The 16,016-nt window shown below is 38.7% G+C and overlaps 1 protein-coding gene across 6 annotated transcripts in view; it reads right to left on the reverse strand.

Annotated features, from left to right (window-relative positions):
• The window catches only part of LOC140930958 (uncharacterized), a 64,525-nt gene extending 56,948 nt beyond the window's left edge, over positions 1-7,577 (reverse strand). For 2 of the 6 annotated variants that reach the window (XM_073380689.1, XM_073380681.1), the window contains exon 1: positions 7,435-7,575. The gene's annotated coding sequence lies outside the window, so the exon portion shown is untranslated. Of the gene's footprint in view, positions 1-2,141; positions 2,165-7,434 lie in introns of those variants that run through there. The other 4 variants (XM_073380687.1, XM_073380685.1, XM_073380684.1 and 1 more) reach the window with 4 other exon arrangements.
• Between the last annotated feature and the right edge of the window lie 8,439 nt (positions 7,578-16,016).

Raw genomic sequence — 16,016 nt, forward strand, 5'->3', positions numbered from 1 at the left:
GCGACCGAGACCACTATTTGGGGCTGACGGCTGACAGTTAAATTAAATTTGTAGCTTTTGACAGTTGATGGTTGTTCAGTTGAAATTAACAACAGTTGATGTAAATATTAACTTCTGCATGTGTGATTTAATCAGTTAAGTGATGTGTTTTGAAGGTTGTCTTGGCCTTTCATTTATAAAACAGTCGAAATATTTTCAGATATAAGCAGGATGTAACCTATTGTAATGTCTCGGAAGAGTGTTTTTAAGAACATGGGAACTGGTTTTTGCAATCTCCAAAATTTTCTAGGAGCCGGCATTCCTTGGAGATCAGCTGAAATAGTGAGATTGAAAATACTTTGAAACTTTTTGACGTTTAATATTAATCTGCATGTTTGACAGTTCACGGTCAAAAATATGCTTTTTAATTTGACGGGTGACGGTTAATTTTTGTGCCGTTTGATGAACGGCTGACAGTTAACCTCATGGAGACCCTCTTACAAGCAACAGCTGAGGATTTGAACTCGTAACGACCGAGTATAAAAAGGGTTTACGTAATCGATTGCATATTATAAACCCGGGACCACCGATTACTGGTCCGACGCGTTGACCATTCAGCCAGCTTCCTTAGTATATGTAAGTTGCCTGATTTTCCCTGAGTGTTAATCAAACTCTTGGGTGTGATCCAAACGCGTTTCAAATTCCAAATATTTTTGACAGATTTAATCCCTGGATTTATACTTCCAAATTTCTAAAAAACCGGCTGTAAAAAATACTGTAAGCTTCAGATTAAGTTCATGTTTTCCTCCAAATTGAAAGCTATCCCTGCGTTGCTTTAACATATTCATCGCTTTTAATTCCTTCGTTCCCGCACAGTTAGGAATTGTGTTTCTTTGTTGCAAAGTTTTTGAGATCGTAAAATGGGATCAAGCACCCTGAGAACAGAGCTTTCTTTTCCGGCATCCTTTTTACTTTGTACGAGACGTTCGTGTGGCAGAAATTCCCGTCGCTTGGCTTGCTTACGTTCGAACTTATTGCGTGCCTATTGCAACTTCGAATCACAGCAAGCGATCTCGATTACTCGATTTGGGCGACACCCAAATAGATATAAAACTGTAAAGTTATCTTAGCGTTTGCAGATAGATCCTAAGAGCGTAGTCAACTTTCAGGCCTTCAGCATGGCCAAACTAACTAAATTTTCATGAATTACGTCAGCGTATTATTTAGAGAATGCCATAGTTACGAGCGAATGTGCATTTGGTGACGTCACGGCCTGGTCACCCGTAAGAATCAACCCGGCCTTAGTCCATTTAAGGAAATAAACCAAAAGTGCTTACTCAAGCACCTTATGTACCACATGTACCATAGGCATTGTCTGAATCTCAAATAATGTAAAACTTAACTGAAACTCAACTTTCTTGAAATAAGTAAAGAAAAACACTGCACGAGACTGATCCACAGGTAGCATTCTATCTAATCTAGAAGGAAAAGTTAATCATTCTAAAACACTGCGAATTTTCGAAATCTACCTAAGGAGACCGCCAGAAACAAATAGCGAAAAACTCTGTTAATGACAACATGCCCAAAATGTTTTGTCATTGGAGCTCAAAGTTCGGTTCCTGTTTTTTTTTTTTTTTGCCGAACGCCTGCTCTCAAACAAGGGCTTACGATATTCCGCAAGCCTTAGGGAAAAAAAGTATAATCATGCTCTTCTATTCCTTAACATTATCAATCCACTTTTTTTGTCTACCCCTTCCTCTTCCACTTCGCTCGGTCCTTTGCTGAAGGGTTTTAGATTAAATGTGCTTACTCATGTTGTTTTTGCTAGTCCTTATCATTTGCATGAACCGCTCGTCTTGTTGCAACTCACTTAAGCTTCTCCTCTCTGATTTTAATCTCTGAATTGATTCTGTTTCTGGCGCTAATATGGTTAGTTTAGCTTTCTCAACTCTGATTTTCACGCCACTGGAAGCAGAGGTTAGTAGATGATAATACGCCACTCACCATGCTTACAAGCCCTACTCTGTTAATGACCGCATGCCCAAAATGTTTTGTTGAAATTTTCTAAATTAAAGATCATGATCTCGTTTATGGCCGTTTTCATTGTTAACAATCCAGTAAACGACACTAATTTGTCGTAAGTATGGAAACATAAGTCTTACCGCCTTAATGTTTGCAGAAGTCTAAAGATCGGCCTCCAGAGTTTTTAACCAAGCTGCCTAATTCTCCTTAAATGCAATGGTACTATATATAGGGTGTTTGAAATATAAAGACTCAATACATCACGTGACGAACCTGATAAACCGTGGAAACGCGGTTTCAGCGCATTGGTATGAGGAAGCGGTGAACTAAAAAGAAACTCAATATATGATGGTTTGCACGTGACGTGACGGAGGCCATGTTTGTGGTCAATAACAAAAGCATTTCTCTCTTCTGGGAATTCAACTCTATTTCCATGTAAATTCTTCGAAAAAAAATTATTATTGTACTGACCACCAATATGGCCTCCTTGTTACGTGGTTGCATACCAAGAATTACGTAATGAAAACTTTCAGTGATATTTCAATCAGTTTCTTGAATCTTGAAATACGAATCAGTACAATTTCCAGTCTAACTTGCAATATTTAGTCTTAAACTCATTTCGAACAGTTAATACCCTTTCTTTAAAATTTTAAGGGTGTACAGGTTACGTTTCAATAGTTCGTGTGGTAAGCATTTTTTTATCTAGGAGCGTTTCTTGAAATTTGTCAGCTACATATAGATCTCGTTGTGCTATGAACGGGTACAAAGTATTTGCCAATATATGGTTTACAGAGTGGTAACTAGAAGTTGATCGCAGGTATGAATAGGGACCTTAAGCAAGGGCGACGACGACGGCAGTGAAAACGTCGATAAAAAAAATTAATTTGCGGTCTTTCAAACGTAATCGCGTCTATTTGGACCCGCTCAATATGTCAAATGCAGTCGACTTTTCCTGGAGTTGAATTCTTAAGGATTTTATTCAGGTTCAAAAAGAGGAAGGAAAAGTCGTCGTCGTATGTCCACGTTCTCCATAAAATGTCAAATTAGGAGGTTTCACGTCGAAGTCGTGCAGTGGACGTCAAAGACATGTACTAAAAATGGTGATGCACTTGCAGAGCTGTTGTTTTGATCATTAAACCTATTGTTTTTTTTAAGTCTCGCTGTGGCTGTCGTCGTAGTTGCATAAGTTCCCTAATTTCATATATTAGACTACGGGATGTTGAATAAGAATAGTGTAAAGGCTGGTTTCCGCTTACGCCCTTTTGGCGACGCACATTAACGCACGTAAATTTTAATCACATGATTAAAACAGAGGCAAGATAAAAAGTGTTGAGCTTAAACAACAAGTTGAGCAAGGTTCAACTTTTACGCTTACGAGCGACCTGTCATGCATAACCTCTTTTTTTATATGCGAACGTAAATTTTGCGCTGACGTACGCACGTAAAAATTACGCGATACTGGAAATTAACCATAAATAAGATCGACACCAGCAGGGGTACTTCTTTGGTACCGTTTCAGTGCTCAAATAAAGTGAACTAAAAAGCCAAGTGAGGCCTGGTCAGTTAGTCGGCACGTCACACCCTTGAAGGACAACGTTGAAATCATTATTATGCAAATCTCAAATTACTAGTGAGGTATGATGAATAAAGCAAACTTTGGAAGTTGCGACTTGTCATATATAAATATGCAATGCACTTGAAATGAGACTCGATGTTATTACAGTTACAGCCTGCAATATACGGGTTGTAACTGAAAATCCGAAAATCATTGTTGCCCACTTATTGCGGGTTAATGTCATTACAACATTGTTCCACGTAGAAACTACGGCGTGTCGAAATAATCATCGATTATTTATGGAGGCCGTTTTTGGAATTTCTTCGATAGATGATGAAGGTGTTATGATCACCTGCCCGTCGGCACCTGACAACAGACTGGCGATTCTGACTAATTCTGCGTCTTAAAAGTTCCGAGGATGTATGAAAAATCGAACCAATCAGATTAAAAAAGAAAAACAAGTTTCATGCATAATTTTAATCTCATATAATATGCAATTACACATCATGGAATTCGTTGTCGTTGCCAAGTGTGATAATTTATACATGTCAAACTCACATGAAGCTAGCCAAAAAAGGTAAAACTAAAAGTTTAAGCTTGTTTGCAAGGATACTGAAGTGGTTGAATAGACAAAAACTCTCAAGTATTACCTCCTGGACATACGCGTTGCGCAAGAAAAATTAAATAACCACTTAGAAGACTCAAATTCCTATTGGAACAAGACTAAGGGTGTATATTCATTTGTTCGTTGGATTTTTTTTGGCAAGAAAGTGCAAAGGCTATACGCATATCACGCTGTCAATGAATCACGCCACCCTTGAGTTTTAGTATTTTCCTGCGTTTGACTTGGTAATTAGCAGGAAAATATGCTCTCGTCGGTATCTTATGTTTGTTTAGGCGTGTGCGCTGGTATGTGGGTAATTAGTAAGGGTATATATTTGGGCGTGCTGGATTTGTCTTTCATCTCGGTCTTGCTGTTCCAGCGTTCGGGTCATTTTTATTTGTTTTTTTACTTTTTAGGGTGTGTGTGTGTTCTTTTTGCTTATATTTTGCAGATGTTTTCAGCTCTACTATGTGGTCGGATCTTCGGGCTGCGGTTCCCCAGGGATCCAGTGCTTTACTATCCCTTGCAAGTTCTCTTCCGGATGTTGCGTTGGCTAGCAGAGCACCCAGTACTTCCTCCAAGTATTTTTCTTCTTACAACAGATGGAGGTCTTGGGCACGAGAACATGGCTTGACAGTTTTTCCCTCTTCTCCATTTCATTTTGCTATTTATTTGCGTCATTTAATGACTGGGGCGAAGACAGCATCTCCCCTGGAGTCAGCAATTCACAGCATTGCCTGGTTTCACCAGCTGGGTGGCGAGCCGTCTCCTTCTGATCATCCTTTGGTGGAGAGTACTCTTGCCGGTGCGCAGCGTTTGCTGGCCAATCAAACAACCAAGAAGGAGCCTATCACAGTCTCTCAGTTAGAGCAGTTAGTTGCCTCCAAGGCGGACTCAATAGCCTCTTTGTATAACATTCGTTCGGTTGTTATTTGCTTACTAGCTTTTGCTGCCTTTCTCAGATTTGATCAGCTTGCTAAGCTTGTTCGATCCGATGTTAAGATCGAAAATGACATGTTAAAGTTATTTATTCAATCTAGTAAAACTGATCAGTGTAGAAATGAAGCTTGGATTGTTGTAGCTTCTTCTAGGAAAGCAACTTGTCCGGTTGCTATGATGAACCGTTATTTAGATAGAGCTGGGCTTTCCTGCGATAGCCCTTTATTTTGTCAGCTTTCCAAAACTAAATTTTGTTATAAGCCTAGATCTTAAGGTTTAAGCTATTCAAAGTTAAGAGAGTTAGTGCTAGAGGCCTTTAAAGATATTGTTCCTGATATTTCCAAGATTCTTTATCTTCTCGTTTGTCGGTTTCTAAGGCTTTAGGCATTTAGTTTTCCCGTTCGTACCGCTTTTAATTGATTCTAGTTTCTATTTAGTTGGTCTTGCCCGGGGGACCGTTTTTTTTTTTTTTTATGGGGTGCAGCTGGCCTGGGGTTTTCCTCCTAGGTGCAAGTGGACGTACGGGGAGGTTTTTCACCCAGCTGTTGTTCCACGACCCCATTTCAATTTAATTTAGCTTGTGATCTAGTTTTTTGGAGCTGTATGTTACTTGGATTGTATATTACGTTTCTATGATATGGCTTGTATCTTTTAGTCTTTACGTGAATAAACCGAGCGCTTGGCTTGAAGCGAGCCGCACCCAAGGTTTGTGTGTTTTCTTGTCGGGACAAACTGAGATTTAGAGGAGAGTAGTAGTACTAAGCTTAATTGCGCAAGACTAATGAAACAAAAGGAATGAAATACCAAGGATCACAATTAAATTCAGCCTAGTAAAGAAACAACTGTACTTGAATTCAAAAGTAGAAACTGCCTTCGCTTTGTTACAAATCCAACCCAATATCAAGCTTAGAATAGATAGGCGACACACATATCAAACGGCATTTTTTACTGACAGTATTTGCTTACGCAAGCCATTCTGAAGTTCATAAATAGCTTTAAAGTGCTTGAGTTTCAGTGGTTCAACAAGGAAGTTGACGATGAAATCGTCAACTTAGGTTCCTGATTCATGAGATACATTCGTCTTTTGTTTGCTTTCAGTAAAATCACAGGTAAACAGTGTGAATTTTGGTTAATTTAGTTTTACAATTTTCCTATAAAAATAACTCTCGGGGACGTAAAGAAACAGAGTCATCAATATTCGACGCACCTTTCTAGCAACTGCGACCGGAAAGCCAAGTTTATAAATATGATATTATATGGGTCTATATTCAGTAAACCGGAACCGTTCCTTAGACCTGATTGGTTATCTTTACACAAGGCTGTTAAGTAAGACGTAAGAGCTGCTAAGTTTTACTTGACCAAAAATTCGTGTGTGAAGGCCTAAGTAAAATCTCAAGTAACTTTACTTTGCATCTCATTAAAGTCGGAAAGTTGAAACGATTCAAGAAAATTTCAGCGACTTGAAAACCATCCTTATGATTGACTTAGTTGACTTGCGGTTACTTGCGGTTTCTTGAGAAAGGCGAAACATGTTAATCAATCTTAATTATGTTGCGTGGGAATATTGGCTTAAGTTAACCTGAAGTAAAAAAGAATCGGTTGTGTGTGAAGCTTTATTTTACTTGAAGTAATTAAAATTTACTTAGGCTCTAGTGTAAAGACTACCATTATTTTCGAATGGTACTGTAATCAAACGTGGAACGAGGGAAAGGGAGCGGGGGACGGGGGACGGGGGACGGGGGACGGGGGACGGGGGACAGGGAACGAGAACGGGGAACGAGAAACGGGCCCGCTGTAATTGGCCACAGCTGTTGCGGTGTCCCTGTCAACGTTCTTTCTGTTTGTTTGTTTGTTTTTTTCGCGAAGCTAATAAAATTAAATTAAATTAAATTAAAAATTAAACGAAGAATTGGAAAAGAAGTTACCGGTGGGGTTGGGGTTCAAGTTAGCTTTTGTATCCAAGTTTTCATTTTTCCTGTTCCTTTTTCCTCCCCCTTACTATGATGTATATGGACCTCAAAGGGACAATGTTATCAACTTTTAAAAGCACTCGAGGCTGACTATGGATCAATGTCAGATGAAAAACAATGGCTAAATTTTGATTTAAAATGGCTAAAAATTGAAACAATCTCAAGATCAAGTCATTTCTTGGTTCAATTCTAACAAAAGAACACTAAATGAAATTAACAGTAAGAAACCATATGAGTATCAAAGATTGCTTATTGATAAGCGTTTGGGAATGAAAAAGAACATCTTTAAAATATGTAACCTGATTTCTGGGAATTTTCTTTTAATTAGTAACCATCAAGGAAGTGAATGAAAACTGTAGTCTTACCGTTGTGATTGTAAATCAAGTCCAAAGAGCGTACAGCATTTCAGTGTCTCTTGCTAAGATGTACATTAAGCTCTCTTTGTGTATAGAGCGTATTATAATCATTAACAGCATCTTATACAAAAAAGCGAATGCATCAGGTGACGTCAAGCCTGTTCAACTGTGGACGATTAAGCAGGTCTCAGCGCTTTGCTGGAATGAGCTTAGGGAAGCACCACACATCAAAGAAAACAAACAAATTAAAATTCTTCCCCTGGCGTTTAAGCGCCTTATTACATCACCGGGCAAGACTGTAAAAAAAATCAATTGAATTTTTGTTCGTTTCTTGCACTAACCCACAAATGATTCAGACTCATTTGGGAAAGTTAAGGTATTTTTGTTCTCCTAATATTGTTCTTCTAAAATTACTCAAATTTACTGTGGCTGTTCTAGGGACAAAACACGTCCCCAAATCCAAAACACACCCCAGAATCCAAAGCACTTTCTTGAATTCAAAAATACTTGCCAGAATCCAAAACATGTCCCAGAGCATGAAAACATATCCCAGAATCCAAAACACTTCCCATAATTCAAAAACTCTTCCCAGAATCCAAAACACGTCCCAGAATCCAAAAACAGTTCCAAGGATCCAAAATACTTCCTAGAATCAAAAAATACTTGTTAGAATCCAAAAAAAGTTCCAAGAATGCAAAATACTTCCCAGAATCGAAAACACTCTTGGATTCTTGGACGGGTTTTTCGATTCTGGGAAGTGTTTTTGGATTGTGATTGTGATCAGACCGAAAATTTCTATAATATTTTGTGGACACGGTGTAATAGCTAGTACAGCAAAAAGCGCTGCTTGGTATCTTTCATCCATAGTTACAACTAGAGGTTTTACCCATTTAGAAGTTATAAAAAACAAAATGCGAAGTAAGACCTTCTCGAGTACTTACGTTAGAATCGATTAGGCGATAATAAAAGGGATTAGGATTGCTGCCATTAACCATATCCGTATCTCATCTTTTTCATACTTACAGTTGTTTTCTGCGAACTTAGCTACATCTCCACCTTATCAGAAATGGTTTAATTTGACGAAGAGAGAATGTTTAGATGAAGTGTCATTTTTTACTAGAATTTTTAAGCTAGTAACCATTACCTAAATTATGGTTTACCACAGACTTCGGAATTCCGCCTAAAGCAGGTTGGCGCTTAAGCTTGACACTCGAAAACAGCTTAAGTTATTTTACTTATCATTTTTCACCACTGAATTTCTCTGTAACTACGTAATACATACTATGTTTGCCCTAGAAGTTTATTCATAACCTGCTTAAAAATCCCTGTGATTTTGGAGGGGCACAGTCATCACTGTGATGACTCTTTGGGTTTGTCCATATCTCCCGATTTGATTTCCATGAGTTCGTTTATAAAATGTGCTAAGAAGATTTGAATAAGGGACAAATACCCTCTTGATAGGGATTACCTATTTTGAGTTAGAATAGCCAATATTAGTACATCCTTCATTGATGATATTTGAACGTGTTTCAGCTGTACTGTTAAAATCTTAACGTCAGTAAGAAACATATTAAAGCATTAAAATTAAACACTATAAAAAAGAAAGAAGATCATTTTTCATGTTTGTTCCGGCTATTTCAGTCGCATTCTTTGGAAAACCTTCAGTTGTTTAAAAGTAGTTTTGGTCGGTCACTCAAAAGTCATTGAAGCTCAAAGTTCGGTCGTATCCAGAATTTTTTTTTTTAATTTTTATCAGATGTTTAGTTAGAATTTCGATGTTTGGTGGAATTTTTGTTTTTGAAGGGCTAATAATGGTACGATATAACGATATTAGCCTCAATTTCCGGTCAGTTTCGCAATGAGTTCGAGCATTAGCTCTCCTTCGGCTCAGCTTCCCCGTTACTAAACTTCTCTCGTTGGTCATTTGGTAGTCTGCTATACACAGCCGTTTTTAGTGTCGTCACGCAACGCTCCTCCTTAGTGGGGAGGAGCGTTGCGTGACGACACTAAAAACGGCTGTGTAGCAGACTAGTCACTTGGAGGCCTTACTCTCAAACAAGGGCTTACGGTATTCCGCAAGCTTTAGGGAAAAAAAGTATAATCATGCTATTCCATTGCTTAACATTATCAATCCACTTTTTCTTTTTTCCTTCTTTTATTTTTTTTTGTCTACCCCTTCTTCTTCCACTTCGCTCGTTGCTTTGCTGGAGGATTTTGGATTAAATGTGCTTACTCGTGCTGCCGAGTTTGGCTAGTCCTTCTCGTTTGCATGAACCACTGGTCTTGTTGCAACTGACTTAGGCTTCTACTCTCTGATTTTAATCTCTGAATTGATTCTGTTTCTGGCGCTTATGGTTAGTTTAGCTTTCTCAACTCTGATTTCCACGCGACTGGCAGCAGAGGTTAGTACATGATAATGCGCCAGTCACCATGCTTATAAGCCCTTTGCCATAGATAAAACTGGCGGAGAGAAGAAAAAAATCTCCAATATGATAACAGTGATTGTTTTCTTCTTCCAGTACTGACATTAAACATGATTCCCCCAGGGGTCAGCCATTATCCCCTCCAAAAGGAAGTTTATAAGGAAGGGAGAGAGCAGGCAACCCTGTCGAACACTAATCGTTGTTTTAAATCTTTTTTTTCTTTTCTTTTTTTTTTTTTGGCCTTTTTAAAGAGGACTGCACTGTTGTAGTTTTTTCTTAGAGATTTCTGGCGACTTGTTTGGTTATGACGTCGTTTTACAGTTCTTCATTTTCTCCTATAAGTTACAATTTGCTAGATCTCTTGTCTGGATGGTGCTTACTACAATGTATAGGTCCATTATGCCTCAATTAAAACGGCTCAATTAAAACCGGCGCTGATGCGGCACAATAGACATGTAAGTACACGGTTTCACTGATTTGCAACATTAATATGCCCTTCAGTAACAAAGTTTTCCCTACGGGTTTATCCATGACCAGCTCAAAAATCCTTTTTGACCTTAAAGGGGCACCACTGTCACGTACAAGACATGCCAACGAAAAGAGTGCTTAAAACAAATTATTAAACCATTTAAAGTTAATTATATTTCGCCATGAACAAATCTGTAGAACGGGACTGTGAGACTAAAAAAAATCCGGATCCTCTGCGAAAAACAGAATTAAATCAAGTAATTTTGTGTTACTTTCCAAGTGCTTCGCTCCTTTCGATTTCATCATCAAGTATATTTATGAATAGGCAATGATGCTACCGAAAACGACGGATTATAAATAGGGATCACGTCTCATTTCTTAGTCTTCTGTATTGTTTAATGCTAAAAGTATTTCAGCATATCTCATGCAACTATTAGTGAAATGTGAACAACTTTATGTCAACAGGTTATGATGCTGTCAGCCAACAATTCCTTCTTTAATTCCCTGTAGAGAATGCATGTGTGGATACTGTATCGAGAGAGTGTGTTTGGGGGTGTGGGGTGGGGGTGGGGGTGGGTGTGGATGGAGGAAGGAGGAAATGTTCTCGTTTGTACCGTGGGCCGAATAATTTGGTTTTTGTCTTCTCGTCTTCTGAAAAAGTTCAACATGAATTTTGATCATCTATTTATGAAAACGGGTAAGAGTTGTGCTTCTTGCACTCACAGGGTCTCTAAAATTCGGCACCATCCCCCCAGTTGGAACAGCGTACTAGATCCGATGGAGTTTAGGGAAAATTGCATATTTTAGTCTAAAAAAGGTAAGGATTTCAGGAAGCATGCAGCATACACCCGAATTTTCGTCAAGCAATTCCACAGGGAGGAATTAATTAGGAAAGTATGCGATTGAAGAGCGTCCAAAAGTCCTTGTTGTTGAACACAGTAGCTTACAGTTAAATATCATCCAAAAGAGAAAAATGTCTATCTAAAAATGACGATCAAAAATCTTCTGCCATAACGGTTTTCCTCCGCTTTGTTACGAATCTAATCCAATATCAAACTTAGAATGGGTGACACAGCGATAAAACATTTCTTTTGTTACTGTCAGTGTTCCCTCACGCAAAATATTCTGGAGTCCATAAATAACTTTAAAGCGCTAGGGTTCCCTTTGGTTAAAACAAACGATTGCATCGAAAGTCAGATCATCAATTTAGGTTCCTGATTCATGAAATACATTCTTCACGCTCTCAGTAAAACCACATGTAAACGGTTTAAATTTTGGTTCACTTGGTTTGAAAAATTTTCTATAAAAATTATTTGCAAATTAAATCAGCACTGGCGACATCAATAGATAACGCACCTTTTTCCATCAACTGCACTGGAAAACCTTCATTAATAGAAGTCTATAGCCTGTCAGGTTGCATAAAAAATCACAGTACGTTTTTAGTCATGAAATGAGATGAAAATAAACAGATACTTTTGGCCTCAGTACTTGTCATGAAACTAATTGCCTTATTGCCCCCGCCACAGGAAGAGGCGAAATCCCGAGGAGGCACGACTAGTAGCTCGCGCGTATATTCAAAAAAGTCCTTACAGTTGAATAATACAGTCAGTATGCCAAGAAAAATCTCGATTTGTTTGAACAGGAGTCGCATGGAATCGTTGGGTAATGATGACGTTTCTATTGTTTGCGCCCGCAAATAAGAGATGGTTAGGATGACGTAATCCCGAAGGGACTGCTTATAGGTAGATTTTGTGACATTTATCAGTGACATTCTGTGGAGCAGCTGCATAACGAGCCGCACCGTTTTAGCAACCAAAAAAAATTTGTTTATCTAGCTGAGATAGGAGACTAAAAGTCCCCTATCTCAGCTGGATACTCAGAAGCTTGTAACATTCACTATTCCATTTATCTCTGATCATATTTCGCATCTAACACGATAGAGGCGTCAATTTTCGCGCTATCATGTCATCATTCTAGGGCGAGAAATTTAATTAAAAAGCGCGGCATTCAACAAATGTACGGCTCAGGTTTCGGCTAAAATTATTCAGTGCCGTCAAAGAAAAAAACATATTATTAAGGTCTGCGTATAAAGTCGATCACATTGCTAACACAGACAAAAACGCTTAAATATCTCCTACAAAATGAACGGCTGAGTTTGTTTTTTCTACGGGTCAAACTGCTACTATATATCCCAGAAGCGCTCAGGCATAATAATATGCCAGGACTTCTACCTACGATGAACCAGACAGGATATAGAACAAATACCTATTTTTTTTCTTTTTACGGCTACGAGTCGAAATGCTAAACGTGTTATATATCCTAGAAGCGCTCAGGCATAATAATATGCCAGGACTTCTACCTGGATGAACCAGAAAGGATATAGAACAACTGCCTAATTGTTTTTTACGGCTACGGGTTGAAATGCTAAACGTGTTATATATCCTAGAAGTACTCAGGCATAATGATATCATGCCAGGACTTCTACCTGGATGAACCAGAAAGGATATAGAACAACTACCTAATTGTTTTTTACGGCTACGGGTTGAAATACTAAACGTGTTATATATCCTAGAAGCGCTCAGGCATAATAATATGCCAGGACTTCTACCTGGATGAACCAGAAAGGATATAGAACAACTGCCTATTTTTTTTTTAACGGCTACGGGTCGAAATGCTAAACGTGTTATATATCCTAGAAGCGCTCAGGCATAATAATATGCCAGGACTTCTACCTGGATGAACCAGAAAGGATATAGAACAACTGCCTAATTTTTTTTTTTTACGGCTACGGGTCGAAATGCTAAACGTGTTAATATATCCTAGAAGCACTCAGGCATAATAATATGCCAGGACTTCTACCTGGATGAACCAGAAAGGATATAGAACAACTGCCTTTTTTTTCTACGCGTCGAAGTTCTAAACGTGTTATTCTTAGAAGCGCTCAGGCTTAATAATATGCCAGGTTTCCAGCGACTGATTTTAGCTGATTTTGCGGTGCACAAGAATGGATAATTTACCCGACTTGTAAACAGATATTTCCTTCAGCTGATTGTGTCTCATGCAGGAGAATGTCATGTCTGCGTTGTTTTGTTTCTACTGAAGTTTTATCAAAAAAAGCTTAAGCGAAAATAGGGAGATCGCAATTTATACTCTTACGAACTATAAATTTTAAGACGCGTTTTTGTGCCGCAATCCTTCAAAATATAATCTGGCTGCGTTTAGGGAGACAATTTCCTTTTCCATCCAGATTTACTTGGTATATGTGTTTGCGAGAATCTTCAGACAAAGAATTGGGTATACACTGATTCGAATGGCTTGGCGATACTAAGTGCTTAAGTCTACTTACCGATTACAACATGTTTTGGAAGTATTGAGAAGCGCGCCAAATGAGGTTGTCACAGTGTTCTCGAGCGAACACGGCGCGACCTGGATTGATAAAATTACCATTACATGCAGCTATCATGCCAGTGATTTCTCCTTTCGTCGCATAGTGAATAGTTTGTGAGCACATCCTCGACTCTCGAAATATTTGTCTTGCGCCGCTATAGAAGTTGCTTCTCCCGCGAACCATAGGTAGATTTCCCGCTTAACATAATGTTTGATAATTTATGCAAAAGTTGACCTCGTGAAAGTCAGCAGTGTATTAAACGACTCAAAAATAAACAGACTTCCCACAGGGTTTTGAACACGGTTTTAATTAAAGTACTTTACGAGCGCTGCGGTAGTTGACTGCAAAAGTGTTACGGTGATGGATACTCAACTGGATGATTACGTCACTTCATAGCAACCAGACGGTACGAATTTTTTAACTTCCTGAGCGCTGAGGCTCGTAGTGTTTGAAAGTTATGAACAAAAAGACACTCGTTAAGCGCAGATGAAGTTATACGGTGCGTATAACTGTGTATATATGAATACTTGGAGAGTTCGCCAGACACGAGTTCACAAATCTTTGATTGGAAACAATTTGGCCGACACTCTATGGGGAAATTAGACTCAGTCCACAAAACCGGTCCAGAAACAAGCAAGACAAGTGAATCAGAGCTACGGTTATCACTAGGAGAAAGATGGAAGATTACAGAAATTCGCCGACAATTAAATTATTCCGTGCTGACTTATTACCTGCTTACAGATATGATGTCCTTCTTTAAAAGACTATTACGCGCGAGCATCAACTGATTCAACCTTTAAATTTCTAAGGCTTACTTTTCGGCAAATAAAATGAACTGTATGTAAAAAGGCGAAAGAGAAATAGTGACAAACTCCAACTTCTAATTAAATGTTTTCTTATGGTTTAGAATAAACTATTCTCGAAACTGGGAATGCATAGATCAATGTAAAGCTGTGTAAATCGAAACTGAATCATTGCATGGAACCTTGCGTTTTTGGTTTTTATCTTACCTACTGGATGGAATATGTGTGAAAATCTTCATTATGAATCGGTATATTTCAAAGGCTACTCAGCGACCAAGAATATTATTGACCGACAATATACAGAACGGGGGCAGCTGTAGTGTCAACTATTTCTAGTAAGCGAGATACTGAAGCTTGTTCATCATCTTTTTATGATTTGACGGTAGTGTTCAGTAACCTGGAACTGCTCCATTCAGTTTTAGACCACATTTTCCGTGAATGGAAACCGTGAAAGGAAAATGCAGGGGTATATTTCAGAAAAGGCTGATGCAACTGAGAAACCATTGCACCGCTTTAACGTAGACTAGGCCGATCCTTTCAGTTTTGGAGGAAATTTTTCTTGTCGGAGGATAGTGGCAGCCGGGAAGGTTGTTGTAATTATTACAACAATAGAAAATGCGAACTTCGCCGTACGTCGACCTACTAGGGAAGACAAACACTACATAGAGTATGGAATTAAAGTTTCTTGAAAATACATCGAAAAACACATACAAAATACCCTGATAAGCTACGAGGGAAGACGAAGCATCGATCGTTTCAATTCTTTCTAATCAAGCAAAGCCATTCGTCGAAATATTAAACCGTGACAAGAAGAATATAAATCACAAGCGCCAACTAGCCTGCGTAGCAGGCGTCGAAAGGGGTAGGGGATAGAGAGAAAGAGAAAAAAGGAGGGGGATTTGGCGTTTTTCTCCCTCCCCCTTTCCCCACTTCTTTTTGTGCACGCCACACAGGCTAGCAACAACTAGCAGTAAATACGGGCTAGGGACTCGTTTCATTTAACCAAGGTACTAGTATAGTTTCAGCTCTCGTTCAGCAAAACCAACTGGTGGCCTCAAAACAACTTCATAAAGAAGGTTTCAACTTTCCACGAGTTTGCTGTACGCTGAACAAGGGAATAAGTTTGCAACTGCGCACTTGAGATTCACGTAGGCTACGGCTTCAGTAAAACTTCTTTTCGTTCATATTTCCCGCGAATTTTTAGCTCTAGAGCAGAGTAAAATCCTTTAATGTTTTCCCAGAAAGTGACTGTAAAAAAATGGCTGTTTTTAATGAAATAAAGACCTGTTTTTAATAAAACAATTATTCCACTTGCGCTTGAAGGAAAGAAGATAGTCATAGCCAACTTTATCCAACAAGCGCGAATGGAATAATTGTGTATTGTACCTTAATTGACTTCTCGCAAGAGAAGAGGGCAGGCGGTAGCTTACCTGTTTTGGCAATAGTGCAGAACTCAAGTGTATGAAGAACATATAACAGATTTACTGACTTAAAATTATAAAAGAATAC

Source organism: Porites lutea, chromosome 3 (genome assembly GCF_958299795.1).
Source record: "Porites lutea chromosome 3, jaPorLute2.1, whole genome shotgun sequence".
Classification (NCBI taxonomy): Eukaryota; Metazoa; Cnidaria; class Anthozoa; order Scleractinia; family Poritidae; genus Porites; species Porites lutea.